Below are 19,686 nucleotides of genomic sequence, written 5' to 3'. Positions count from 1 at the left end.
GAAGGGGATTTTTAAATTTATTTTATTATTAAATTTATAGTCCGCTCTCCCCACAAGCAGGCTCAGGAAAAGGGAAGAAAGACAGAGACAGAGACGCCTGTGTTCCAAGCAGAGCAAAGCCTCCAGCTGTCTGCTGAAATCTCAGGGATCCTGCACCTCTGCTCCCAGAGCAAAAGACAAAATTTCCCGGGATCTGCCCAGGCATGCTGGCCTCCGCTCTGCTGCGCACAAATCTGGAAGTCTTGCCCATTGTTCAGGCAGCCAAGAAACCATCAGCAGCACTTCCTCCTGAGGGAAGCCCGACATGAGACTGGGGGAACCGCTCCCAGGCAGGGCTCAGCCCCAGAACCTGTTTCAGAACCGGGGTTCTGTATTAGCTTGCAGCACCCAGAAGGACCCAGGAGTCTTGCGGCACCTTCAAGAATGGCAAATTCACGAAGGCGGGAGCATGAAGGTGCACTCTGGGTCACACAAGCTTGCACCGCAGTAAATATGCTCATCTTCATGGTGCCCCAATAGGAAGAGCCCCTCGAAGCGTGGCCCCAGCTCTTCTGTGTCTTGATTTGGGGAAGGAATTGAAAACTTGCATATCATTGTACCACGGGAGAGCCACTACTATGCCAGAAGGAATTAATTAAAGAATCTCTGTGAGCTCAACACATCTGGCTCCAGAGGAGGCTACCCGCTGCATCTCTGCATGCTTCTTTGTTCGAGGCTGATCCTTTCAATCAGCTTCCACTGAGGACGGGTAATTCTGCTTCTGTGTCAGTTTGCTTATTTGCCTGCTCTTTGGGGCAGAGATACAACTGGGTTTCATGCCCACAGAGAAGCTACATGGTTGAATTTCTAGGATGTTTCTGCATGAGCTCCAACTATGAGCTGTGGGGATAGCGGGGGGGACGGGACCCTTGCATCCAACCAAAAGGCCCCTGCCTCTGTCTGCTGCCGTAGTTGCATCTCTACATTGTTCACCCTTGCTCTAGTCCTACCTCCTTCCAATCAGGACACACATTCAGAACAGTGACTCCTGCAGAGACACAGCGGTGAGCTTCCGAAGAGGCTTCACTCATTCACAAAACAAGTATTTCCCAGTAAAATTCTAATTCAGAATTGCATGTGTGTGCCCCAGAAAACGCTCTATTAACCAATTTCGAGCAGACCTCTGGGAAGACTGCATATATACATTTTCTTATTAAATAAGAACATAAGAACATAAGAACATAAGCAAAGCCATGTTGGATCAGGCCAGTGGCCCATCCAGTCCAACATTCTCTCACACACAGTGGCTAGAAATCCAGTGCCATCTAAAGGACTGTCAGTGAGGCCAGGACACCAGAAGCCCTCCCACTGCCTTCCTTCCAGCACCAAGACAACAGAGCACCACCTCCCCACAAAGAGAATACCGTCTATCTCCTGTGGCTAATAGCCACTGATGGACCTCTGCTCCATATATTTGTCCAGTCCCCTCTTGAAGCTGGCAATGCTTGTAGCTGCCACCACCTCCTGTGGCAACGAATTCCATGTGTTTATCACCCTTTGTGTAAAGTAGTATTTTCTTCTATCTGTTCTAACCCTACTGCTCAATAATTTCATAGAGTGCCCACGAGTTCTTGTATTGTGAGAAAGGGAGAAAAACACATCTTTCTCTACCTTCTCTAACCCGTGCATTATCTTGTAAACCTCTATCATGTCTCCCCTCAGTCGTCTTTTCTCCAGGCTAAAGAGCCCCAAGCGCCTCAATCTTTCCTCATAGGGAAAGTGTTCCAACCCTTTAATCATTTTAGTTGCCCTTCTCTGTACTTTTTCCAGTGCTATGATATCTTTTTTAAGGTGTGGCGACCAGAACTGTACACAGTACTCCAAATGAGGCCTCACCATCGATTTATACATAAATAAATAAAGGATCCCACTTCCCAGCCTGACAAGGGGAGTCTCTACTCCAACACATCTCATTTCAGAACAAGGCGCTGATCAGCCGGAAGCAAACCCTCTACTCACCAAGGGCAAACCCTTCCCCGCCAGCTCACTGCCAGGGTTCCAGAGATAGAAGCAAGCTGCCTGCAACCTTGGAGAAATTTGAGAGGTGAAGGATGTCCCCTCCCTTCCTCCTGGTGCCAGCAAACAGCTACATCTGTTAACTTTCCACCTGCACACAGCTGCAGAAGGCCCAAGAGCCCATCTCTGGCAACGGGGCTGGGATCTCTCCTTCTTGCAACAGAAACTCCCACATCCCCCATTGCTAGTTCAGCCCTCATTGCTACACCAGAACCAGCGGCACCACGGTGAGAGATCCAGGGACACCTATCCAGGGATGACGTGCTACAGCAGCAGCCAGAGGCAAACGGTTGGACGGAAGGGGCCCCCGACATCCCCACACCCCACTAGGGGAGCTCTTCTGGAAGCCACCTTGAAATTCAAGCCTATAGCATTAGGCACGGGCAAGTGATAAGTTAGGGTTTCCGGGCATCACAGAAAGGGCATTTTGCCACATTGTAAATAAGTCATTCCCTAACTTGGATACCCCGGGAGAGCCTGATCTCGTCAGATCTCAGAAACTGGGCAGGGTTGGTCTTGGTTAGTAATTGGACGGGAGACCTCCAAGGAAGACCAGGGTTGCAGAGGCAGGTGATGGCAAACCACATCTGTTAGTCTCTTGCCAGGAAAACCCTGCCAGGGGTCGCCACGAGCCAGCAATGACTTGAGGGCACTTTCCACTTCCAAGTAAGTCGTTTTATTTATGTTCTTCATTTATATCTCACCTTTCCCCCAAATGAGTCCCCAAAGCAGCTTACATCACTCTCCTCTCCTCCGTTGGTTCTCACAACAACCCTGTGAGGTAGGTTAGGCTAAGAGTGTATGGCTGTCCTAAGGTCATCGAGAGTCATAGAGCTGGAAGGGACATCCAGGGTCATCTAGTCCAACCCCCTGCACAATGCAGGAAATTCACAACCACCTCCCTCCCACATCCCCAGCAAGCTTCCACGCCCGAGTGGGGATTAAAACCTGTGCCTTCCAAATCCAAATCAAACTTTCCAGCCACTATACCACACTGGCTCTCTTTCCCCAAACCTCTGAAAATCTGTTATTTACTACAGCCAGCGTGGTGCAGTAGTTGAGTGTCAGCCTCGGAGACCCGGGTTCAAATCTTCCCTCTGCTATGAAGCTTGTTATGTGATGCGAGGCCAGTCCTCAACCCCAGTAACCTCACAAGGTTGTGGGAAGAAAATGGGAGGGGGGGTCTTTCATGTCGTCCTGAGCTCTTAAGAGGAAAAGTGGCTTACAAATGTGAGCATTTATTATGACAGCATACACACACAGTTGCCAACAGGTCTAAAGAAAAACCTCCTGTCCCTTTAACAGAGACTTAATGTTTGGAAATAGGCAGGGGGAACTTTTTCGTGGCATGGAAGTAAATAACATCCTATTAAGCTTTTATTAAAAGGGCAAGACATTTTTCTCCAAGCCTGTTTGCAACCCTCAGCCTCAAAGGCACTCAAGGCAGCGTCCAAGATCTAGTTAAAACAATATAAAACCACCTTGTTAAAAACAAGAAACACAATAAAACATATTCATAGCGAGACAGCAGCAATTTTAAATGGAGCAATGTACCGGTCAGCCCGCTGCCCCAGGGCTGCTCACAGCTCCTGAGCCACACCAGATATCTGGCCAGGAATGGTGGAGGAGATAGAGGGACACCTACGCCACACCTGGGGCCTCTTCTGGGAAATGAAAAGGAAACTATGGCAGGTTTTGGCTAGATCCAGCAAGGCATTTTTTGGAACTGAAGCCGGAGCGAAATGAAAAGTGAAACTACAGAGGAGAAATGATAAGATCAGTGACTGAAGGCAACCCACTCACCCCGCAAGAAGCTCAGGGCAGACCCATGGTTCCCCCCCCTCCATTTTGCCCTCAAAACAACCCTGCGAGGTAGGTTAGGCTAGAGAGAATATGGGTCTAAGTTCGACCAGTCTGTATTTATTACAGATTAGATTAAAAACAATTACAGGCCCACTATACACTACATTATCCACACTGCACTTAGAATTGATCTCCTTGGACCAGAACAGGTTCATAGAATCATAGAATCACAGAGTTGGAAGGGGCCATACAGACCATCTAGTCCAACCCCCTGCCCAGTGCAGGATCAGCCTAAAGCATCTCTGACAAGTATTCATCCAGCCTCTTCTTGAAAACTGCCATTGAGGGGGAGCTCACCACCTCCCTAGGCAGCTGATTCCACTTTTGAACTACTCTGACGGTGAAAAAGTTTTCCTAATATCCAGCCGGTACCTTTGTGCATGTAGTTTTAGCCCATTGCTTCGCGTCCTACCCTCTGCTGCCAACTGGAACAGCTCTTTGCCCTCCTCCAAATGACAGCCTTTCAAATATTTAAAGAGAGCAATCATGTCCCCCCTCAACCTCCTCCAAACTAAACATTCCCAAGGCCCTCAGCCTTTCCTCGTAGGGATCAGTCTCCAGATCCCTGATCATTCTTGTCGCTCTCCTCTGCACCCTCTTGATTTTGGCCACATCCTTTTTGAAGTGAGGCCTCCAGAACTGCACACAATACTCCAGGTGTGGCCTGACCAAGGCAGTATAGAGAGGGGCTATGACCTCCTACAATTTCGACGCTATGGCCCCTTTGATACAACCCAGGATTGAATTAGCCTTTTTTGCCACCGCATCACACTGACTGATCATATTTACAGTCCACTCTTACCCCAAGATCCCTTTCACATATACTACTGCCCAGAAGTGTATCCCCCATCCAGTATTTGTGCTTCCCATTTTTGTGGCCCAGATGTAATACTGTGCACTTGTCTTTGTTGAATTGCATCCTATTCGCAGCTGCCCACTTCTCCAGAGTATTCAGGTCTTGTTGAATTCTAATTCTATCTTCTTGGGTTACTCCTCCCAATTCGTATTCGAATAGGGATACTCCTCCCAATTCGTATCATCAGCAAATTTAATGAGCAGCCCTTCCACTCCAGATCTTTGATAAAAATATTGAAAAGTACCAGGCCCAAAACCGAGCCCTGCGGCACCCCACTGGACACCTCCCTCCAATCTGATGAAATGCCGTTGACCACCACTCTTAGAGTGCGGTCCTCCAACCAGTTCCCTATCCACTGAACTGTCCTATAGTCTAATCCACAGTCTTCCAGTTTGCCCATCAGAATGTCATGGGGGACCTTATCAAAAGCTTTACTTAATCCAGATAAATCACGTCAACAGAGTTCCCCCGATCCAGTAAGCTGGTCACTCGATCAAAGAAGGAAACCAGGTTGGTCTGGCAAGATCTGTTAGGAACAAAACCATGCTGACTTCCCCGGATCACTGAGTGGTCCTTCAGATGCTTACAGATCGATCCCTTTAAAATCTGTTCTAATATCTTCCCAGCAACAGAAGTCAGACTGACCGGCCTGTAGTTTCCTGGGTCATCCTTCTTCCCTTTCTTAAAGATTAGGATAACATTCGTTCTTCTCCTATCTTGTGGCACATCCCCAGTCCTCCAGGAGGGCCTTGAAGATGATGGACAGGGGTTCTGCAAGTTCTCTGGAAAGTTCTTTCAGCACCTTGGGTGCACCCCATCCGGCCCAGGGGATTTGTATTCACCCAGTGCAGCCAGGTGCCTCTCCACAACCTCTCTGTCAATGTCAATTAGCCACTCAGGTGTCCTGCCACATTTTCTACTATCTCTAGATGTGCCTGAGTTCTTCAGGGAGAAAACAGAGGCAAAAAAGTCATTAAGCCTGTCTGCTTTTTCTCTGTCCTGCATCAGAGTTTCTCCATCTACTCCCAACAGCGGTCCAATTGCCTCTTTTACTTTGCGTTTGCTTCTCACATATCTGTGGAAGTTTTTCTTATTGTAGCGAGCCCTCCTGGCCAGACCCAGCTCGTACTGAGCTTTGGCCTCTCTGATGGCTGATCTGCAGTACCCAGTAACCCTCATATACTCCTCTTTAGAGGTCTGTCCTTCTCTCCATTTCCTGAACATTTCCTTTTTCTCCCTTAGCTTATTCTGGAGCTCTCTGTGCATCCACATCGGCTTCTTGGAGCCCTTACCATGTTTCCGTCTTGCTGGGACAGTGAGGGCTTGAGCTTGCAAAAGCTCGTGTTTGAGAAGGGCCCACCCTTCACTCGCTCCTTTCCCTTCCAGCACACCCCCCCCACACCCCCACAGAATGACTCTCATCAAGCCTCTGAGTTCATCGAAGTTGGCCCTATGAAAATCTAACCCTCGAGTCTGGCTACGAACTTCCTTGGCCCCCCCACAGCAACTGGAATTCAAGGAGGACATTACCACTCAAGAAGACACGTGTACCTGTCTAGGGCGGAAGGTGATTTTAATGGAGGCCTCTTAAGTACGTTATTGATACTAATTAGAATACTAGTCCAACTTGGTCCTATATTGATTTAATAGGGTGGCCTGGTCCTCTACCCTCCCAACAGGAGTGGGGGGGGACCTGGCACTTACCTTTGCATTCTTCACAGCGCATTCCTCACATGCACGCGGCCCCAGGGAAGTGATGACAATCAGGAAGTGATGTCATCGCACAGGGCAGGGGAGAGCGTGCGCATTTCACCATGAGCTGATTTGGGCCCCAAATGGGCCTGATTCAGCCTGTTTGGACCCCAAATTGACCCTCTGTGAAGCACAGGAATGCTCTTGGGGCGGCGTGATGACATCAGTGACGTCGTTGCACCAGCCCTGGGAGAGCTCCCAGGAGTCCCGTTCCCAGAATTGCCAACCTCCTGGTGGTGGCTGGAGATCTCCCAGAATTACAACTGATCTCCGGGACACAAGGTATCAGAGAAAGACTGAAGGAACTGGAGAAGAGAAGGATAAGGAGGAGGCACAGCCCCCTCGTCCAATACCTGAAGGGCCATCCCATGGGAAAGGGAAGCGGCTTGTTCTCTGCTGCTCCGGACAGCAGAACTAGCTGTAATGTGCCTAAGTTACCAGAGGGCAGTTCAACATCAGAATCAACCACCTAAGCGGCTGACCGTCTCTCTCTTGCAGGAGATCTCTAAATAGAGGCTGGACAATCATGCTTTGGATTTCATGCCCTGAGCTGCAGGGTTGGACTAGATGGCCTCTAACTCCCTTTCTGACTCTAAATTTCTAAACAATTGCTGGTGGCAACTGGAAGAGGGGAATCGGATAATTCATATTTTCTGAAGGCTGCAAAAATCTATCTTGGACCAACTCCGGCCGCCACGGCGTCCACCACTAAGACAACCTGGTTGTCCTAGACTGCCACCATTAGGAGGCTACAGCTGTGATCATTCTAGGGTGGGGCAGAGAGTTGGAATGCACCCAGATAAGTGTTTGTAAGCAAGGGCAGATTTTCGGCATTCATTCCCTTGACTTCAAAGACCAGGCTCAAGGCCTACCAGAGAAAGGGGGAGGTAACTCCAAGCCCAGCTGTTTTCTTTGATGGCGCCTGCCTTTTAGCAGACACACAAACACAACCGTTGGGTGGCACACCGGGTGGGAGTATCGGACTTTCAGCCAAAGAGGCCACACACGGTTCAGAGAGAACCTTCCAAAGCCGAAAGCTTGCAAAATAATGAGGGCTTGCTAAAATGTTGCCTTCTCCACGAACATCAGTGTCTTTACATGCACATTTCACACAACCCACAGCATCTGCTGTTCCCTTTGAGTGGCTCAACTGCCCTTCTATTATAATGAAGAAAAAGTGGACTCAGGTTGGGAAGCCCTTCCAAAAGCTATAAACAGCCCAGCCATGGAGACAATAGAGTTCCAAAGGAGTTTGCGCCGCCGTCAAAATCCCAAAAAGAGTCCTCGTCACCATGAAGACTAACATATTTATTGCGGCAAACTGTAGAGCACAATTGGTGTGTACTTTATTAGGGCATTTGATGAGGGGGCTCTAGCACAAGAAAGTTTCTGTCGAAATAAATGTTTCAGGTGGGTAGCCATGTTGGTCTGCAGAAGAAGAACAAGATTCAAGTCCAGTAGCACGTAAAAGGCCAACAAGATTTCCAGGGTGTAAGCTTTCAAATCAAAGCTCTCTTTGTCAGATACCCTTCATTATTACCTTTATTTACTTAGTTGTTTTATTGTCTACCTTTCTCACTGACACCTAACTACAAAATAGTAAAGAGTCCAGTAGCACCTTTAAGACTAACCAACTTTATTGTAGCATAAGCTTTCGAGAACCACAGCTCTCTCCGTCAGATGCATCTTCAGCTTTCGAGAACCACAGCTGACGAAGAGAGCTGTGGTTCTCGAAAGCTTATGCTACAATAAAGTTGGTTAGTCTTAAAGGTGCTACTGGACTCTACTATTTTGCTACTACAGACTAACACTAGTAACTCCTCTGGAGCTAAACTACAAGAGGCAAATTACATGAGGACGCTCACGTGGGTAACGCAATGTTATGCAGGACAGATCGGAAGACTCTGTCAATTTCCCTTCTCTACAGCGCCAGAAAAGATCACTCCTCAGAGGGTTTATTTCCTCTTTGCCTCCCAGAAGGCTCTGTCAGATTCACCTCCCCTTCTGGGAGGCAAAGAGGAATTTGACAAACCCTCTGAGGAGCGATATTTGCTGGCGCTGTAGAGAAGGGAAACTACTTCTTTTGTAGTTTAGCTCTCAGCTCCAAGGTGGATTACCCAGTGCAAGTGAAAATACAATTTAATTAACTGCTAGGACATTCAGATGAAGGGCAGCTGATACCCTGGAACTCTTGTTGGCCTTTAAGGTGCTACTGGACTCGAACCTTGGGCCACAATAAATGTGTGATTTTTTTAGGTGCCCCAAATTTGCCTAGGGACACTGCAGTCATCTTTGGGGTGCTTTAACTTTCTACATATATAACACACTCACAAAACAGCCTTACACTGAATGAGACCCTGGGTCCATCAGGGTCAGTATTGTCTACTCTGACTGGCAGCAGCTGTCAAGGTGTCAGGCAGAAATCTTTCACATCACCTGCTACCTGACCCTTAACTGGCGATGTCAGGGATTGAACCTGGGACCTTGTGCCTGCCAAGAAGACGCTCTACCCCTGCACCATGGCCCCTCCCCTCCACTTTAGGCTGAGCTGAGTCAAGAAGGAGGGCTGGACTAGATGAGATCGTGAGCCCTTCAAATCAGTAGTCATCAGCTCATATGCTGGGACCTTCACGTGGGCTCTTGAGCCCCCAGAGCTGCCATGGGTTTTTAGTGCATTCTAGAAGGGCCTGCTGCATACAGAGTTCAGGATACCGCACTCCTGCATTGCACTGCGGCATGCTCGCATACTAAGGAGAGCTGCAAGAGGTCATGGAAAGGCTCTCTACTAAAGCCGCCTAGTGCGGTTCCCTCCGTAGCACCACACCTCCTGGTGCCGGGATTGCACTTCCTCTCCCAGATCTTTTGGCCCGTTGTCGGTGGTTCCTGCCTCAACTCCAGTGAAGTCATCACTCCAGCTCCCTCTCTTCCCGCCACATGATGCTGTCACAGGTCTGCTAAGGTGGAAGACGGGCGCAAACCTCAACCCCATTCTTGACATCACTAGTTGCCCGGATGGACACCGACTTCTACAGCACCCTCAGACCAGACCTGGATACCTTGTGTTTTTAAAAACAGAACACATTTGAGTCTGCTGGATTTAATTCTAAATGGATGAAACCAGGGCTTTTTTTTTTCATCTGGAACACAGTGGAACAGAATTCCAGAACCTCTTGAAAATGGACACATGGCTGGTGGCCCTGCCCCTGATCTCCAGAAAGAGGGGAGTTTAGATTGCCCTCTGCGCCGCTGAAGCGGGGCCACCAGCCCTGAGACCATTTTCACCGAGGGCAATTTAAAAACTCCCCCCTTGTTCCAGCTGACCCAAAATGACATCATTGATCCTGGGAACATGCATGCACTTTGCACGCGCACATGTGGTACCAGGATGAAAAAAGCCCTGGATGAAACTGTTTATAAATGTATTCCTTCCACCTACATTTCATTACCTATGAGTGGCCTAGCAACCAACTGATAACTCTTTAACTGTGCAATCCTGTGCAAAGCTACTCCACTCTAACCCATTGAAATGACTGAGGGCCAAGCTACAAGTGACAAATGACACTCGAATGGCCACTGATTGGAGCGCATTGATTGGAGCGCAAGTGAACAGGGAGAAATGCACTTGCGGTTCAAGTGTCATTCGTCACTTGTAGCTTGGCCCTGAGCTTCAACCGGAGCAAATTTTCAAAGGATTGCACCGTGAATGTAGCCCCATTTACAAGTTTTGGTGAACACATGCACAATTCGTGCACAGTGTACTCTTGCTTGTTGCACGGAATAACTCTTATTACCTTCAGTGCATGCACAGCTGAACATGTGATTGATACTCCACGTTTATCCAGGGACCAGTCCCTGGGTTTTATTTGTAAAGCCAACATATGTTGGCTTTTCCTTACAAAGAGATGTACGCACATACATGCAGATTGTAGAGGTGTTCACTGTAATACGTGAACAGATCTTCTATCTGCACAGCAATCCACCAGGAATGGGGTACGGCCCGAGAGAAGAATTCTGTCCCTGTGTTCTCTTTGCCCCTTTTAGGTACCCCGCTCTCTGGAATAAAACTATTTCCTCCAATCCACGAAGTCCACTCTGACTAAGAAAGAAGGAAATGGTTGTTCTTGAGAGATAAGGGTGATGGGGGGGGGGGGGCGTCTTAGCCACTAGCCCATTCGTCTTTCCCCCCTTCTTATCCTTCCAGCCCGAATGCTGACCTTGGAAACGCCAAGTCCGTTTTTGTCCTACAGGTTTCTTCCATTATGGTTCCCTCCCCTCACATTTGGTTTCAGATTGCTGGTTGAGTCAGGGAGCAATGCAAAAAAGGGGAGGCTACACGAGTGGAGGGAGAGTAAAATCACAAACACACACACACACACCATAGTTCTCAGTGGATCGGGATTCCTACTACTGGGAAAGGCATCGCCGCACAGAAGGCCAAGCACACCGTCTCCATCACCAGCTCAGAGGCCCAAGGCAGTAATTTTTTATTTCTGGAAAAGGACACAAAGGACACACATTCTAGGCCAGGACAATTCAGGATTGAATTATGCAAATCGCTAGCAGGTATGTGTATCTGCTAGTGGGCTTTGTCACAGAATGTGGACTATCTGGGCATGGCGAGACAGGAGAAAGTGAGGGACCCCCCTGGAGGAGTGTGCAGGGGGTCCAGCAGCACCTTTAAGGCTAACCAACTTTATTGTAGCATAAGCTTTTGAGAACCACAGCTCCCTTCGTCAGATGCATCAAGAACCATAGCGCTCTTCGTTAGATGCATCATCAGATGCATCTGACGAAGAGAGCTGTGGTTCTCGAAAGCTGACGATGTATCTGATGAAGAGAGCTGTGGTTCTCGAAAGCTGACGATGCATCTGACGAAGAGAGCTGTGGCTGTCAAAAGCTTATGCTATAATAAAGTTGGTTAGTCTTAAAGGTGACTCGTTACTATTTTGCAACCACAGACTAACACGGCTAACTCCTCTGGATCTATCTCCCTTTCAGTGCCAGTAACACCTTGATATGTTCAAGGTGGTGGGATCTCCGTCATGGTAGCTAAGATGCAGTCACACAGGCTGCATAGTCGAGCCTAGCATTTGTATAACAGTTTCCAATGTTCATAGCTGCTTTCTGCATCATTGCAAGTTATTCCTGTTTGGTGGCTAGGGGGGCGGCTACGTCTGAGTGGCTTGGCTAAGCCCCCCCACCCCCATGGCAGAGGGACAATTCAAAGTAATAATTTCCTGCACTTTAAGCTTAGCCATACCATACAATACTGAACTACTGGGTTTTTATCCTGCCCTTTGTTCATACTTTCCCCTTCCGTATAATATTCTCACAACACCCCTGTAAGTTAGGTAAGGTTGACAGAAAGTCACTCAAGGTCAGCCAGCGAGCTTGGTGGAAAAGAGAGATTTGAGCTTGAATCCCTCAGACCCTAGACTAACATACTGACAGCTACGCTCACTGGCTCTCAGAATGCCACCGTCCTCTTTTTCTACCCACCGGCATGATCCAAGATTTGATGGTGCCGAGTCTGTTTCAGTATAGACCATGTTTTCCTACTGAAAATTAGTGCATTAAATTATGCAAAATGCACCGTCGACAATCATGAACTTACAATCCTGCATTCATCTGGTGAATGTCTGAGAATGTGGGAATAAACTAATGAATGAATCCCTGTCAGAGTTATTCCCCAATTTTGGGCTTTCACAGGTACAAACAGAATACCAAACATTCCATTGGTTTCATTCATATTTTCTGCATTTCAGACATTCACTGTAATATCATTATATTACTGGGCCCTAGAATGTGGATCAAAAAAACCAAGCAATTGAGCCAGGGAAAAATGGGATTTTTCTACAAACTGAGGGAAAGCCCAAGGTGTGCAGAAAAATCTAGTATCTCTTTTAAAAAAAAAAAAAACTTGGGGAGATGCTTTTAAAATCCAAAAATGGAAGTAACATCTGTAGCTTTAAGAGATAAATAACCGCAGATATCTCATGGCCATTTGGGAGGTTGCCAGGCAACCACAACAATATTACCTATCAGTCAAGAGGGGAGCTGAAAAAGATTTTTAAAAAGAAAGAAGGAAAGGAAGTAATAGAAGGGGAGAGTACAAAATGGATAAGTAGGGGTGGGGAGAGATAGAGAAAGAGAGGGAAAGAAAGAAAAAGGGGGAAAGAGGGATAGATGGAGGGAGGGGGAGAAAGAAAGAAAGAAAGAAAGAAAGAAAGAAAGAAAGAAAGAAAGAAAGAAAGAAAGAAAGAAAGAAAGAAAGAAAGAAAGAAAGAAAGAAAGAAAGAAAGAAAGAAAGAAAGAAAGAAAGAAAGAAAGAAAGAAAGAAAGAAAGAAAGAAAGCCTGTGGGGACAGGGAGGTAAAGAATGTATAGACAGATGTAGGTAGGAAGGAAAGCAGGCTGATGGGAAGGAAGGAAGCAAGGAAAGGAATGAGGTTGGGGGTGTCAGAGGGAGGGAAACAGGAAATAGTGTGGGAGGGGGATATGGGGGGGATGAGATGCTCGCTGAAAGTCCCCCTACTTCTATAACTGAATGTATATCTATACATTGTTTGTGCAAACCATGCAGACATGTCCTCTGATTAATCAAGGGTTGCACCCTCACGATTTCCCACAATCATGATTATTCTAAGCCTCAGAGAAGCACGCACATGACCAAGAACGAATGCAACTAGGCAGCAGTAAGGGTGAGCATGCGTACAAGCCAAAATCAGTGGCAACAAAGGTACAGGGCAGCCAAGCCCCAAAAAACAGCAGTGTGCAAGTGGTTGACTGAAGCGAAACCCCTCTGCCTGGGGACACCTGCAAATCAGCAGGAGCCAGTGCTGAGGAACTGTGGTTTCCACCAGCCTCACGCTCGAATATTTACTTATTTACTTCACTTATACCCTCCCTTATTCCCACAGTGGCTTGCAGCGTTCTCCCCTCCTCCATTTTATCCCCTCAACCCTGCAGGGTAGGTTAGGCTGAGAGCGACTGACTGGCCCAAGGTGCAGATTGGGGAGTCCAACCATCTAACCACTAACCCCATACAGAGAAGAGTGCACCATGCACCTGAATGAAAACAGTCGCTCTTGCATGCCAGTTAATTTCATAACAGGAGAATTTGGGGACTCACCCCATTAAAATCTGTTATAATATTAACCAACCTTTTTTTGTAGCGTAAGCTTTCGAGAACCACAGCTCTCTTCGTCAGGTGCATCTAACGAAGAGAGCTGTGGTTCTCGAAAGCTTATGCTACAATAAAGCTGGTTAGTCTTAAAGGTGCTACTGGACCATTTTGCAACTACAGACTAACACGGCTAACTCCTCTGGATCTCATCCCCCCCATATCCCCCTCCCACACTATTTCCTGTTACTTTTCTTGGTTTATTTAACTGCCTTTATAAAAATTACAGGCATTGAATCCAATTGGCTCAATTGGTGAGAGGCATGCCTAGCATTTGGAAATGAGAAGCAAAGTTTAAAAAATAAAATTATTATTTTACACTTAAATAATGCTCTGGTGGTGGAAGAGAGTGCCCTCAAGTCATATCTGACTTATGACGACCCCTTCTGGGGGTTTCATGGCAAGAGACTAAGAGGTGGTTTGCCATTGCCTGCCGCTGCAACCTTGGTTTTAACTGGAGGTCTCCCATCCAATTAACAACCAAGGCCAAAGAGTGCTTTAGAGTGTTCAAAACACCTCACCAACCAGTAATCCTTACAACAGCCTTGCAAGGTAGGTCAGTGTCATCATCTCTGGAGAGACAGGGCCTGAGAGAAGCTGGCCCTCTCAAGGACACTTGGAAAGTTTGTGTCCAGTGGGAAGTTTAAACCCCAGATCCCCTGGGTCAAAGCTCACACCCTCGACCACGGCAGCACACCCCTCTTCCCTTTATGGCTGTCTCTCTTAATGGCAAAGGAACTCTCCGCATGCTCAGAAGTACTGAATTCATAATCACCAGCCCTGAGATGTGGCATTGCAAAGAGAGTCAGCAGCTGCACCCAGCATTCATCCATCCATCCATTCATCATTTATAGTCTGCCTTTCTCACTGAGACTCAAGGCGGATTACATAGTGTGAGATCAGTACAGTCAGTGGCAAGGACAAGGGCAGGCACTTCCATACCGCGTCAAGCGCACTGGCCCCTTCCCAAACTTGCAATGTGCAAGCTTACCATTTCGCTCCTTAAGCCCCTTTCTGTGCTCCCTGCCAGCCCCACAGCCTTCCCTCTGGGGCACGACGGCATCTCCCCAGACCTTCCCCCCACAGCCTTAACTCCCAGTTTGCTGAGAGGATGTGGCTAGACTTACAAGGCCTCCCAGCTCTACGTCATTACCTGAAGGCCCCAAGCGCCAGGAAACTTCTGTTTTATAGCTCAGAACTCCCCTCTCCTCTTCCTTCCTCTGGCTCAGGAACTACTTGGGGTCTCAAACCAACCAGCAGGAATCTACCAAAGACACATTCTTTCGGTATGCATTCCAGAGACCCGACCGAAGCGCAGCTTCTCTGATTTGCCCTGTGTTTGCTGGGGGACCAGTCTTTAAAACACTAGTAACAACTTCTGAAGTGATGCGCAAGTCTTTTCTTCAAACTGATGTGCGCAACTCGAAAGCTTGCTTGTGTATTTTAAAAGCAAACTGGTGCCAAAGCGGATGATGGCACGGTCAGCGAATGCTCTAGATAGTAAATTTAGGACCAGGACAGACACATCTCTTGCAGCACAATTGTGCCCTGAATCACAACCCTGAGTGCACAACTCCATGGGCTAAGGTTTTGCAAAGGAGCCGCTTTTTTGCTTTTTGCTACTTTATCCATACCAGCACAGCCCCTCTCTGTCCTGGCTTTCTAATGATGTGGCTTGAACCTCTGACTGTGAGGAGCTGCTGCAGGAAAAACACACCCCAAGACAATGCACACCACGTGAGGAGGACTCGCTGCAAGCAACGCCAAGCCATTTGCACACGCAAACAGGCCACATTCAAGCAGCAATCTCGCCCCACGCTGTGCATTTTTTGTTTATTTATTTGTCGTTTATAGTCCGCCTTTCTCACTGAGGCTCAAGGTGGATTACACAGTGTGAAATTAGTACAGTCAGTATCAAGGACATTTCCATAAATACCGTGGGATAATTAAATGCAAGTTTACAAAGATGTAACATTAGTAAGAATCCAATACAGAGTTGAAGAAATGCTCAAACAGAATGTAAGCAATTCTAGGCTGACATAGGAGCACATATTTAAAGCAACAGATAGTCCATAAGGCAACAGAGTGGTGAAGTCTACGGTCCTTAACTCATTACCGAAGCATCTGAGACCCCCCTCCCTACAATACAAAAGCCTTTTTGAATAATTCGGTTTTGCATCGTTTGCAGAAAGCCAGGAGAGTGGGGGCTCTCCTGACCTCATCAGGCAGACTGTGCCATAGGATGGGGGCCACCACAGAGAAGGCCCATGTACATGGGCTGCTGTTGATTTCGCCCATGTGCAGGGTGGCACCTGCAGGAGACCCTGTTCAGATGAGCAAAGTTGCCGTGGAGGAACATGGGGGGGAAGGCAATAAGACGCTGCAGTTCGCAAAACCAGGACAGTTGAAACGTGACAAAAAAGGAGACTCACACAGGCGTGAGTGCACGCAACAGATCACCACAACCACCCTATACACACCAAGTAAACGGAGGGGTAGTTTTCAAGGCTTGTCGATCTACAGAAATTTCACACCTCCCTCGTTGCCAAGCTCTGCAGCCTGGAGTGAGGCCTGAATCACACGTGGCAAAGCCTTCTGGGAAGCTCTCAGTCACACACATACACCCCATGTGCCTCTGGGGCTGCCGCCTATAGTTTATCACATAGACAACTGTTCACATGAGAAGCATTAGGAGGCCAAAGGCCTCCTGCCCCAGCACAGAAGGTGGGCATGCAAAGGGCCTCCAGCGAGAGCCTGTTAATGGATATTTTATTTATTTGTTGACATTCTTTATAGTCCCCCTATAAAGAACGTCAACCCCAGGGAGATACAGGCTTGATACATTTGAACTGGGCCCTTCCTTATTTCACAAACACTCATCATTCATTCATCTGATATTAAGAAAATCCAGCTCAGATCAATGAAGGACTGAATAAATAGCCAGGTATGAAATCTGCCCCTCATAGAGTACAAGTCAGCAGCTTAGAAGGAAGTTACTCGGCTTGAGACTGCAGTAGTTAACAAAAATGTCATTAAAATGAACGCTAACCATATTAGATCCAGATGGGTAGCAGCATTAGTCTGTCTGTAGCAGCAGAAAAGGGCAAGAGTTCAGTAGCACCTATAAGACTAACAGCACCTTTAAGACTAATCACCCGTATTGTAGCATAAGCTTTTGAGAACCACAGTTCTCCTCATCAGATGCATCTGACGAAGAGAGCTGTGATTCTCGAAAGCTTATGCTACAGTAAAGTTGGTTAGTCTTAAAGGTGCTACTGGACTCTTTACTATTTTGTGACTACAGACTAATAGAGCTAACTCCTCTGGATCTATAAGACTAACAAAACTTGCAGTAGGGTATGAGCTTCTACAGCTCACTTCTTCAGATACCCTCACACCCTCCCACCAATTGTGTTAGTCTTATAGGTGCTACTCGACTCTTGCTCTTTTCTACTGCTAGAAACCCTATTAGGGCAGTCTTGAGAATACACCCAAAAGAGAAATATGGTGATTCTAAAACGGGCGAGAATGCAGCCAAATGATTCTTATTACAAACAACACATCCATTTTAGAATATCAAATTAAACAGACAATGCAGATATTTTTTGAAACCACCTTGCAATCCTCAAGCCTTTGCAGTATTATGGGTTTCAATGGGATTACTCAGAGAGCAAATGATTTGAGGACTACTATCCTAGAACGGATGCATTCTGCCTACGTTGCCAGGTAAGCTCAGAATGCCCTTGGGTACTTCTTTGCAAATTAATAATAATAATATTAATACTGTATTTTTTTTTGTTTCTCCAAATACTTAATACTGGCGGGCTGATGGGCTAGTAAAAATGTTTGCATAGGCCAGTAAAAACTTCTGTGGAATTCTCTGCAGGGCTCTCAAGGGAAATCCCAGGTACAAAGCAATGTGAAGAAGTGAGCTGTGACTCACGAAAGCTCATAACCTATTTTGTTAGTCTTCGAGGTGCTACTGGACTCTTGCTCTTTTCTACTGCTACAGACAAACACGGCTACCCGTCTTGATCGCTCTGCAGTGTGTGAGCCCATCTCTTTGCGGCACCTTAAAGGCTACCGGATTGTCAGTTGTGAAAGCTCCCAAGGGAGCTTTGACTTTCCCGAGTCAACGCTCCCTTGGTCAGATACCTTCCTCAGGTTCTGTTGGGGGAGAAGTTTTTCTGGAGGGATGGATGGCCTACGTTTCCGGGATGCATGAAATGGGTCTAGGCTCAAAAAATTGCAAAAGCTGGTGCCAGATCAGATCTGGGGGGGTCTTTCGGCTTCTCCGAAATTGCTGCAGCGAAGGAGTCCTTCTCCCCTGGAACAAACCAGGTGCTGAGTTTTTGGAGCAACCCTTCCCCCCAGCCCCGTCTTGCAGCAGCGCACAGGCGCCGGTTCCTTCTGGCCAAGCAGCCGCGCCTCCTTCGGCGCCCTGTGGGGGGTTTGTTGTGCTTTCCAGAGGGAGGGGGGGAGAACACGTGGCTCCCTTCCCGGCTGGGCCAAATTTCTGGGCTATTGTTTGCAGCCGGCTAATTCCCACCTAAGAGCAGCAATGGGGAGGGGGGAGAGCAAAATGCCTCTTTGGCTGGGGGGGGGGCAGAATGCAGTGCAGTGCGACCCTGCTCAGAAGCAAGGCCTGCTTTGTTCTATCAGACCCCCCCCCTAAGGCTCGGAGCCTCTGCCACCGACTCCGCGTTTGGCCTTCAGCCGGTCGCTCCCTGCCTCAGTTTCCCTGCTGTAAAACCCGCGATTAAGCCTGGCCGACCTCGGGAGGGGCGAAGTGGGGGAACCCGCTTCCCAAACGGGGTGGGGAACCAGGTGCGCGGCCGCAGGGGGATCCCGAGGCCAAGGCAGCCGTCGAGAACGCGCGCCCTTCGCGCTCTATGGGGGCTTCCTCGCGGGCACCGGCGCCCTTTCCTCTGCACATGCTCCCTGCTCCTGTGAGCCCGACGCGTTCCACGGGGCTTCCTCGGGAGTAAAGGTGTACAGGATCGGGGCGCAGCCTGGGCACTGGCGCCCTTTCCTCTGCACATGCTCCTTCACGTTCCACGCGGCTTACTCGGGAGTAAAGGCATAGGGGATCGGGACGCCGGCTCGGCCATGGATCCCCTTCCTCTACCCAAGCTGTTCCGCCTCTGAGCCCCGCCGCGTCCTAGTGGGCTTCCTCGGGAGTAAAGGTGCGCGGGATCGGGGCGCAGCCTGGGCACCGGCGCCCCTTTCTCTACTCGCCTTCCACCAGGCTTCCTCGGGAGTAAGGGTGCGCGGGATCGGGGCGCAGCCCGGGCACACCCGCTCCGTTCGCATTCCACAGGGCTTCCTCGGGAGTAAAGGCGCAGCCAGGGCACCGGCGCCCTCCCCGCCCCCCGCGCCCCTCATTCATCGGCTCGGCGGAGTCCCGAGGCGCTCCCGCCTCCCTGCGCCCGTCCCGGCGCCCCCCCCGGAGCATCCCCGGCCGCCCCCCGCCCGCCGGAGCCCCCCGCCCGCCTGCCCGGATGGCGCCCGGCTCACCTCTCCGCGGCGCCGCCGCTCCGCCCGCCCAGCCCGGCAGGCGTGCCTTTTTTTCCCGGGTCTGCAGTCGGAAACTGACAAGCCCGGCCCGGCTGCCTCGGCCGCCTTAACCCTCCCCGCGCCGCGCCGCTGCCGCCGCCGCCGCGCTCCTCCTCCGGGGCTGGGCCGGCCGGGGGAGGGGTCGCCGGCGCCCCTCCTCTGCGGGGCGGGCCCAGGTGGCGGCGCCGCGGGCGGGGGAGGCCAGGTGAGGGGCAGCCCCCCGCCCAGCGCCCGGCCCGGCCCGCACCCTCCGAGCTTCCACGGCCCCTTTCCCCAGATCAAGATGGGCAGCCGAGTTAGTCTGTCTGTAGCAATGGAAAGAGCAAGAGTCCAGTAGCACCTCGAAGACTAACAAAACGTGTGGTAGGGGGTGAGCTTTCGTGAGCCACAGCTCACTTCTTTAGATACTGCTAGAAGGTGAG

At 49.1% G+C, this 19,686-nt stretch overlaps 1 protein-coding gene across 1 annotated transcript in view; it reads right to left on the bottom strand.

Moving 5' to 3' along the window:
• DNMT3B (DNA methyltransferase 3 beta) overlaps positions 1 to 19,271 on the bottom strand; it is a 61,624-nt gene extending 42,353 nt beyond the window's left edge. Inside the window, exon 1 of the mRNA XM_054981363.1 lies at positions 19,226 to 19,271. The gene's annotated coding sequence lies outside the window, so the exon portion shown is untranslated. The remainder of the gene's footprint in view (positions 1 to 19,225) is intronic.
• Positions 19,272 to 19,686: the final 415 nt, after the last annotated feature.

Source organism: Eublepharis macularius, chromosome 5 (assembly GCF_028583425.1).
Source record: "Eublepharis macularius isolate TG4126 chromosome 5, MPM_Emac_v1.0, whole genome shotgun sequence".
Lineage (NCBI taxonomy): Eukaryota > Metazoa > Chordata > Lepidosauria > Squamata > Eublepharidae > Eublepharis > Eublepharis macularius.
This window is presented reverse-complemented; position numbering and strand designations above follow the sequence as displayed.